The following is a 9,264-nucleotide window of genomic DNA, read 5'->3' as shown; positions in this document are numbered from 1 at the left end:
CCCCGGGAGTGTAAATCAGCTGGAGCCCCCTGAAGTCAGCGGGGGGATCCCCAGCGGGTACAGGCTGGTGTGGGGCTACTGGAGTCCTTGGGGTCAGAGCCCCAGCGGGTGGGCGTTGCTCAGAGCTCCGCTGGAATCACCGGGGCTAGAACCCCAGCGGGTGTGAACTGGCCAGAGCTCCACAGGGGTCACTGGACTCGCATCAGCTGGGGCCTGGCCCCCATCAGTGCAGGGTAAAATGGCAATTCCCGGCCCTCAAGCCCGGGGAGCACTCGGCCCATCACGTGCCCTGTGCTTGGCTCCTCAGCGCCCTGCACTGGGTGTTGTCATTTACACCTGTGCGAAGAGACTGGGAAAAGCACCATCCTCCCTGGGGGGCGATTTACACGTACGGGCCCTGGTGTAAATGGTCATGTATGGTGCTGGGGACAATCAGGCCCACGAGGACTGGATGATAACTTGCGGGTGCTGCCTGTGGCTGAGGGGTTGGCCCTGTTCTGGGCTGCCCACGCTCCCTCATGTCTGTCTCTCTGCTGCATTTCAAGGGAGCCCATTACCCTGGTATGTAGGTGCTGACGATGGCCCAATGAAAGCACCTGAAGTGACTCTATTCTCACATGTCTGTGCTTTGGCTGCTTATATCTGGGGATATTTATTGTCTCTTTAATATGGTCATCATGGCTCCTGTTACAGTGGGGGGCTTTTGCCACAGTTCAGGTTTTTACTGTGCCCTGATGCAGGGTTTGGCATGTGGAGTTTGTATTGTCCTAGGTTGCCGTGTGGTACCAAGTCAAATGCCTTGCAGAAGTCAGGTAGATGACATCAACCCTGTTACCTTTATCAACCAAAGGTGTGAGTGCATCAAAAAATATCTCAGGTTAGTTTGACAAGATCATTCGGGTCTGGGTCGCACTCTAGTGAAAAGCTGCAGAAAATCATAGTTTCCTCAAACTGTTTGGGAAATCTGAAGACCCTGCCATTAGACTTTGAGGGTTTTATTTAACTCTCTCAGGCCTTTGTCCCATCTTTACTAAAAGGCACCAATGTGTAGCCAATGCTTAAATAACAATCAGTCATCATTTGGGGGCCTTAGTCCCTACACAGTTATGACAGGAATAAGGGAGATCCAGTCTGAAACAAATGATCCCGACTCTGGGCTCCGTTCTCTCCTGGTGTGACAGAACCAGGAATGGTCTGTAATGTTTTTATGAGCACTGTGCACTTCAGTTGCCCACTGGCCTTTGTATTGTTACTCACTGGGTGCAGAGGGGTTAAAATGCTTCCCCTGGAATGGAGGGAAGGGAAGAGGTCTTTGACTCTCGTACCTCTCTGGTTGGAGACCAGAATCATGAACATGAACGGACCAGAACCTACACAGATGAGAGGAGGATCAGGCGATACAAAGGAAGAGCCAAAGACCAGGACACTAACACTGAATGACTGGGAAGTCGAGGCAGGCTGAACATGTGAACTCAGCGTGGCTGGCAGCATAAGGACAATGGACTGCAGGTGTCAGGGGCCTGCGTTAAGAGCGGGGTTCACAGACACACAGCAGCTTCCATTTTGGGACTCTGAGAGAGGAAGAGAGAAGGAGGAGGTCAGAGAAGCAGGGCATGGCGAAGCCGTGGCTTCCACCAAGGTGAATTCTGCCCTAAGCTCACCGCTCATGCCGGCCTAAAGACTCTTCCAGCTGCGGTATTTGTGGTGACTAATAAACGTGACCATGTTTTGAGAAGGCTGCCCAGTGTCGCTGCAAACGCTGACGTGCGTTGCACCCGGAAGGGGTGAAATGTCTCTCTCAGGAGTCTGACTTCAGTTGGACTCGCTGCAGGGAGCCACAGACAGACACGGCTGCTGGATCCCGAGGGCTCAGACCTGCAGTCATTGAAGTCGTGGGCTTAGATGCATGTCATCCGACGAAGTGGGTATTCACCCACGAAAGCTCATGCTCCAATACGTCTGTTAGTCTATAAGGTGCCACAGTACTCTGCTGCTTTTACAGATCCAGACTAACACGGCTACCCCTCTGATACGTAACCCATGTAGATACTTATAGAATGATCAAGTCACCCCTTAATCTTCTTCTTGTTAAGCTAAATAGACTGAGCTCCTTGATTCTATCACTACAAGGGATGTTTTCTCATCCTTTAATTGTTCTCGTGGCTCTTCTCTGAGCCCTCTCCAATGTAGGAACATCCTTCTGGAACCGTGGGCACCAGAACTGGACACAGGGTTCCAGCAGTCGTTGCACCACTGCCAAACACAGGGGAAAAAACCCTCTCCGCTGCTAAACGAGATTCCCCTGTTTGTGCATCCCAGGATTGCATGAGCCCTTTTGGCCACAGCGTTGTGCTGGGAGCTCATGTTCAGCTGATTATTCACCCCCACCCCCAAATCTTTTACAGAGTCACTGCTTCCCAGGATAGAGTTCCCCATCCGGTAAGTCTGGCCTATGTTCTTTCTTCCTAGATGTCTACATTCACATTTAGCTGTGCTACAGCACATATCGGTTGCCTGCATCCAGTTTCCCAGGAGATCCAGGTCGCTCTCTATCAATGAGGTGGCGGCTTCATTATTTGCCAGTTCCTGGCACAGACATCAAATACAATTAACATCCTGGTCGTCAAAGGTTTGCCTCAGAAATGTTTTCCTCAGCAAACACTGACTCACACTTTACTGCTAGTCAAGGAACCTTTATTCACAGCTAGCAGCCAGCTTCATTGCTCAGCCTGACTATCACATATCACAGAATAACTATGATCAACCCTCAGAAGCCCACAGCTGTAGGGACCAGTTGACCCTCTGGCCCATTTTGCTGCAGTGGCGGCCATTGCCCAGCCAGAAGGGGTGAGAGGGCGTCTGGGCTCTGGAGGCAGCTGACGATGCTGCTCTCCCTCCCATTTGTGGGCAGGGTCGGGGTGACGATACTTTAGGGAGGCTTGAACTCCTGTTTCCCCACCCTGGCAGCCCTTGATAGAAAGCAGCTGCTCCCCTGGGCCTCAGGCCGGTCCTAGGACCCAATCCCTCCCCGACACCGTGCTGCCCCAATGCCAGCTAAATGCAATTATCTGGGGCATGGCGAATGTGTCTGTGAGCTGGCAGGTCCTTCCCTTTGCACCCCACTGCCTCTCACTGATTCTCCCCATGGGCTGCCCGCAGAGCACCAGTGTCCCCACACAGGGACAAATGCTGATTTGGGGCTGGATCATGTGCCCCTTAAATCAACAGGAGCTTTGTTTCCAAGAAATGCTGGTGGCTACTTAATGAACCCTGAGAAGCAGAGAAATGATAAGAGTCTGTAGCCAAATGCCCATTTCGAGGTGAAATGCAAAGCAGGTCAATATTTGCTGATGATTGGTGTCTGGGGTTCAGCCTGAGACTCCCCACCTACGTCTCCTCCCCCAGTGAAGCCCAAGTCTCCGCTGTCTCTCTGACATCTCTTCCTGCTGCCAGCTGACTGAGCATCCCACCTTTCCTCCATCCCCACCGTTCTCTGGCACCTTTAATAAGGCTAATGAAGAGCTTATAGATAGTAGCAAGGTAGCTAATGTGAACGAGGATATGGACGTAGAAATTACCACATCTAAGGTGGGAGTCAAACTCAAACAGCTGTCAAAGTTAGACTCAGGACTGACTCACAGTTTGTCAGACCACTCTGTTTTATTAGCACAGATAATGTGAGCACCATGCAAGACACAAACTATCTTATTTATACAGATAAAAGGGCGAGCACTTAAGATAACAAAGGAAGCAGAATCTGATAAGTTTACCTGGGCTAGGCATGCATATCTTATTTCCTTACTGACTATTACCGATCTTCTGTTAATGTTTTGCCATTAGCACCATTGTTTATGCCTAATGTTTCTTTTCCTGGCACCTGTGTTTCAACATTTCTTATTTCTGCTTAAATGTACATACAACATTTCTTTAATCTATTCTTATTTTTACAATATAATTCATTCTACCTTCACAATCCCTCCTTTTGTCCAAGTTTATGCCATGACCAACAAATACTGGGTTCCACAAATCAATCGTTCTTTATTTCTTCATCAGTGATATTTAAAATCATCATATTAGCACTCTGGTTTGGGGCAGCTATCTGTGTGGCATGTCTTACACCGTTTTGGATGCAACAGGAGATTAACTGAAGACATACAAAAATCATCAGGATTCCAAACAGGATAGTCAGGGCTACCTGGAACAACCAGTTTCCTATGCCAGAGAAATTGAACAGGTTACTTAGCCACTTCCATAAAGAACTCGGCTCTTCATGGGGAAGATATGCGATTTGTTCTAAGTGGCTAGCGCGATCTATTACCTCATTGGTATCGTCAGGTATAAACACATGACATTGTTTTCCAATGACAGCACGGGTCCCTCCTTTGGCTGCCAGCACTATGTACAATGCCTGATGGTTTTGGAGGGCTACCTGTCGGATCGCCCCTGTTTCTTTGGCCAGGGCTCTTAAACTTTCTCCAGTTTCATTTGCCATTATTTTAACTACTGCTTGTAACCTCAGGAGCCTTTTTGCCTGGTGTATTACTCCCCCAAGTGGGATAAAGGAACTGCCAATAGCCTCTTCCCAGGTGTAATTGCTGTTCCATATTGTGTTAAACGGACAAGGTCCTCCAGTGAGGTCTGGGGAATTGAGTGGGATAGCCAGGACAGGAACACCAGCTTGAGAGTGGGCTGGGATGTGGCTGCAGACCCAGCATTTAGAAATATTAAGGGTCTGAGCTATCCACACTTGCTGCTGGATAAAAGAATTGTCATTGTGGATTCCCCAGACCTTAAGACACCAGGAGCCGAGGAACAGGCACCACCAGAGGCACATGTTGGAGGCAAGGCCCTTCTGGTTCTGACAACCTCAACTGAGGGAACCGCAGTCACTGTTCTATGTCCACCAGGCAGCAGGCGCTAGGCTCGCTACTGCTTCTTCTTGGGCCTTGCTGGTCGTCGTCTGCTTCTGGCAACCCTTAGGAGAGCGTAGATTGTAAGGTATTGCAGGCTGTTCCTCTACGTCTTGACTCTGCATGGTCCTGAGGTGATGATTGGTTCATTGCGGGTGGTGCATTCTTACACTGCGAAGCATGTATCCACTCTGCAATGCCAGACAGTTTAACAGCCGTCTGGCTAGTAAGCAGTGACTGATGATTCTTTGATGATCTTTAAGTCTCTTTGCTTCTTTCCTTGACTCTGGCTATAACAATGGCCTTCACACCTTATCTTTTACAAACAGCAGTATTTTATATTGAGCAAAAAGGCATTGCAAATTAAACCTTGCTAAGTTTTACAATTAATAACCAAGACAATTTACATTGAGACCCAGGCCTTCAATGTTTCTCTAATTTACTTAACATAGTTTATGGCTACACTTGCAAATTTGCAGCGCTGCAGCAGGGTGTGAAAAAACATCCTCTGCAGCGCTGCAAATTGCGGCGCTACAAAGCGCCAGTGTAGTCAAAGCCCCAGCGCTGGGAGCGCGGCTCCCAGCGCTGTCCGTTATTCCCCACAGGGAGGTGGAGTACGGACAGCGCTGGGAGAGCTTTCTCCCAGCGCTGGCACTTTGACTACACTTAGCGCTTCAAAGCGCTGCCGCGGGAGCGCTGCCGCGGCAGCGCTTTGAAGCGCTAATGTAGCCATAGCCACAGACACAATAGAGAATCCTGTCTCTTACTACCTAAATCTTAAAACAAAGAGTTAAGAGAGGGCCCAATTTGTAATGCATATGAGAAAACAGAATCCTATAGTCCCAGAGGGTCATTTCTTTCTGCTGTTCAAAAAGGGTGGCTAGCAGGATGAAATCAAATTACACATTAATTCTTATGGGACATTATAAAATCCTGCTCCTACATATCCCCCTTTTGACACTCAGGCTTTGGCTACACTTACACTTCAAAGCGCTGCCGCGGCAGCGCTTTGAAGCACTAAGTGTAGTCAAAGCACCAGCGCTGGGAGAAAGCTCTCCCAGCGCTGTCCGTACTCCACCTCCCTGTGGGGAATAATGGACAGCGCTGGGAGCGTGGCTCCCAGCGCTGGGGCTTTGACTACACTGGCGCTTTGTAGCGCTGCAATTTGCAGCGCTGGAGAGGGTGTGTTTTCACACCCTGCTGCAGCGCTGCAAATTTGTAAGTGTAGCCAAGCCCTAAGATTATTAATCACCAGTGTCACTTCTTATTTAGTCCAGAAAATACTGGGAAGTGATTTGGGCCTGTGGCTTTAGCTTTGCATACATTCGTTTTATCCACCAGCACATTTTAAACATTTCAGTTAAACACATACAATTTATAACCAAGAACAATTAGGGGTAGTGACATTAGTATGCCAGTAGCTGTGGGAGACCATCCAGAAAATATGTTATACCAATGGTAAGCTGTTATGTCTTTCTGCAGTGGCAATTCTTAACATGTCCCCATTTGCGTGTATAATATGAATGGACCCGTTTCCCACATAGTTCCTAGAAAAAAAAAGGTTACCTTTTTACCTTTTAACAGATGATTGGTAACTGTTTGCCATTCAATGCCAAGACTGATAGAGAACTCAGCTAAATCAGGGCTTACAGTAAGCTGAGACTTTCTTTTGTTGTTGTTGTTGTTGTTGTGGCAAATAGTAAATGTGATTATTGGTAAGCACAGTACTTACATTACATGTACATTTGTCTACTGGTGGGTTGCTAACACTTTTATCCTTTTAAAACACTTTCCCCCAAGAATGAACACACACATTGCCCATTATACAATACTTTGGTCTCATTATTCATTTTATCCCACATACAGGATTGTAGTGAAATGTCTTTACTACAGGGCTTTGGAGCAACAGGCATGGATAAGCACACCCACTTTTGAGGACTCCACTTGGTACTACTTCTGGTGCCCAATAGTTTCCCTTCCTCCCCAGCCCACTAACTCGAGGTCCAGGGTAGCCAGAAGGATCCCAGGTGCAATCTGGGGAGTGGACTAACTTTCCATAGCTTTGCTTCCCGAGCCTGGTGGTGTGCGATTTTAACAACAATTTCTTCACTTAACAAATTTTGTCTCACCGTACTGGAGACATACTGCATCCAGTTATATTGATAGGTATTAAACAACGATCTTTTCCTTTGCTTTAACAGATGCATTAAAACCTTAATATTTTCTGATATTACCCAAAACATCTTACGTTCTAAATATCTGCATTTCAGTACATTCCATAGCTATCGCAGGATGTTTTTTCTTTCATTTGTTCTGTAGCTGGTATTAGCTTTTTATGATTTTCTGAAAGACAAAAATAACATTTTTCTACCCCTTTTGGGGTGGCATTGATTATTGCTTAAAGATTCCGTTCTTTTACAAATACTCTTGCTGATTGCAGGCAAAACAGAGGAATTACCCCCATATTTTCCTGTGTGTTTTGTTTTATAGGCCAGGTTTTAATGGCTTCTACTTTTTAAGGGTTATGGGGAAATTATCCCACTGTTTAGTCATTAAATCCATGAGGTGGTGTACCTCAGTTTTTCTTCTTATATAGCAGACCAAGTTTGTAATGTTTTTCCTGCTGTGTTAAGCTTTAAGTTTACTCACAGGTAATAGCTGAGAAGCATCATTACCCTATTACCTTAAAGGATTTTTCCAAAAATCATACACACTATACGTTGTTACAGGGGTACTTACTAACATTACATTTATTTCAATGTTTAAGATTAACAGTAACATTAGCGTTAAATCTATTAACGGTATCTTGTTATACCAGGCCTTTTATGGAGGCAATTTGTTTGCTGACCAGGTATGTTCTTTATTTGCAGCTTCTTTTGTGCTGGCAGTTCTCAGCTTTCTTTATCAGTTAGGTAATTTGCATCAACACAGGCTTGGCTTTTGGATTCAAAGCCATCAGCAGAGCTCAGAGACTCTGTCTTAACACACAGGGATCTGAAAAAGAAAACACAGCCTATGGAGCCCTAATAGGATTTTAATTCAGCAGCATGTTTCATTTGTATTTCTTTTACTCATTTCTACACTATATACTGCACGTGTCCTAGGGAAAATGCACATTCCTTCTATACTATAACTTTTTAAAGATTAGCCATAGCAATTTTTACATAAGGTGTAACGGTTTCTTTTATTCTTACAGAGTTTTTAGGTACCCTTATCAAAGTGACAGTCTGATTACACAGAGCCATTTTAAGGCTCAGTGTTTTTAACATTGCTTCTTTTTGTTTTGTGCACCTCACCTCTGCTATTGCTTCAGAGGGTCACTGTTAATTTCTTATTCTTTCACCACAGCTCTTATCTGCTATTGTTACAAAAAAACAACCAACCAACCAACCAAAAAGACTCCAGAATCCCTCCCTATTCTCCTGATTTTGACTGCCCTATTGCAGCCATGACTTGGTCTTTATTTAAAAACATTTTAAATTTTGTAAAGACTCAAGTTACCCCTTAAGGGTTAAATGCTAAATCCCAAAGCCAAACAACACTAATTACCTGTGTCTTGCAAAAAGGTCTGTCAGTTTTGCAACTTTGAATTAAAGTCAAATGAATTTTTAGTGGCATTAAAAACAAAAACAAAACCAATTTGTCTTACACCTACAAAACAGGAGTTTTACAAACCAGATGTGTTGGTTTAGATTCTTAGAACTTTACATATTTTCACAGACAAATAGATACATACACATTTTCTTTTCCTTAACATTCCTTTACACGGCTTTGTTTTTACATAGCTGTATATATATTTGGATTATTTACAGGCATTCTTTTGGAAAAGGGCCCATTTTTCCTTCAGAATGGCTGCAAAGAAACCAAGAATTCTCTCTTTAACATGGTCTTTTTTAACATTTTGACAAAGTTTAACTGCTTAATTCTCTCCAGCCTCTGTAGAGTTAACTTTTCACTCTCTTCCCTTAAATCACTTGTTTATCTCCCAAAATGACACCTTTATCACCTCAGATTTCACCATTTTAAGTATTGTTCCAGGGGTTCCTGCCTGCACTTACTGCTTTTCTGACTCCTGACACTATGCCCTTAGTTGCTTGCCTGCTTGTCTGGGCCCAATCCTGCTTTTTTCAATGAACCGTTTGTGAGTGATATTGTGGTCATTTCACAATTTTGAAAGAAATGTTCAAGGAGAAGGACCAGGAAGGGTGGGGGCTAGCTGAGGAACCCCCCCTCCTTGCTGAATTGGTAGTGGAACACTAAAGAATCAGTTTTTGAGGCAGACAACAAAGGGGAACAGAACAAGGGGCTTTTTGTCCTTTTTACAATGAGATGGGAGTATGAAGGGGGTTGGGAT

This window comes from Mauremys mutica, chromosome 1 (assembly GCF_020497125.1).
Source record: "Mauremys mutica isolate MM-2020 ecotype Southern chromosome 1, ASM2049712v1, whole genome shotgun sequence".
NCBI classification, from domain to species: domain Eukaryota; kingdom Metazoa; phylum Chordata; order Testudines; family Geoemydidae; genus Mauremys; species Mauremys mutica.
Note: the sequence above shows the minus strand (reverse complement) of the source record.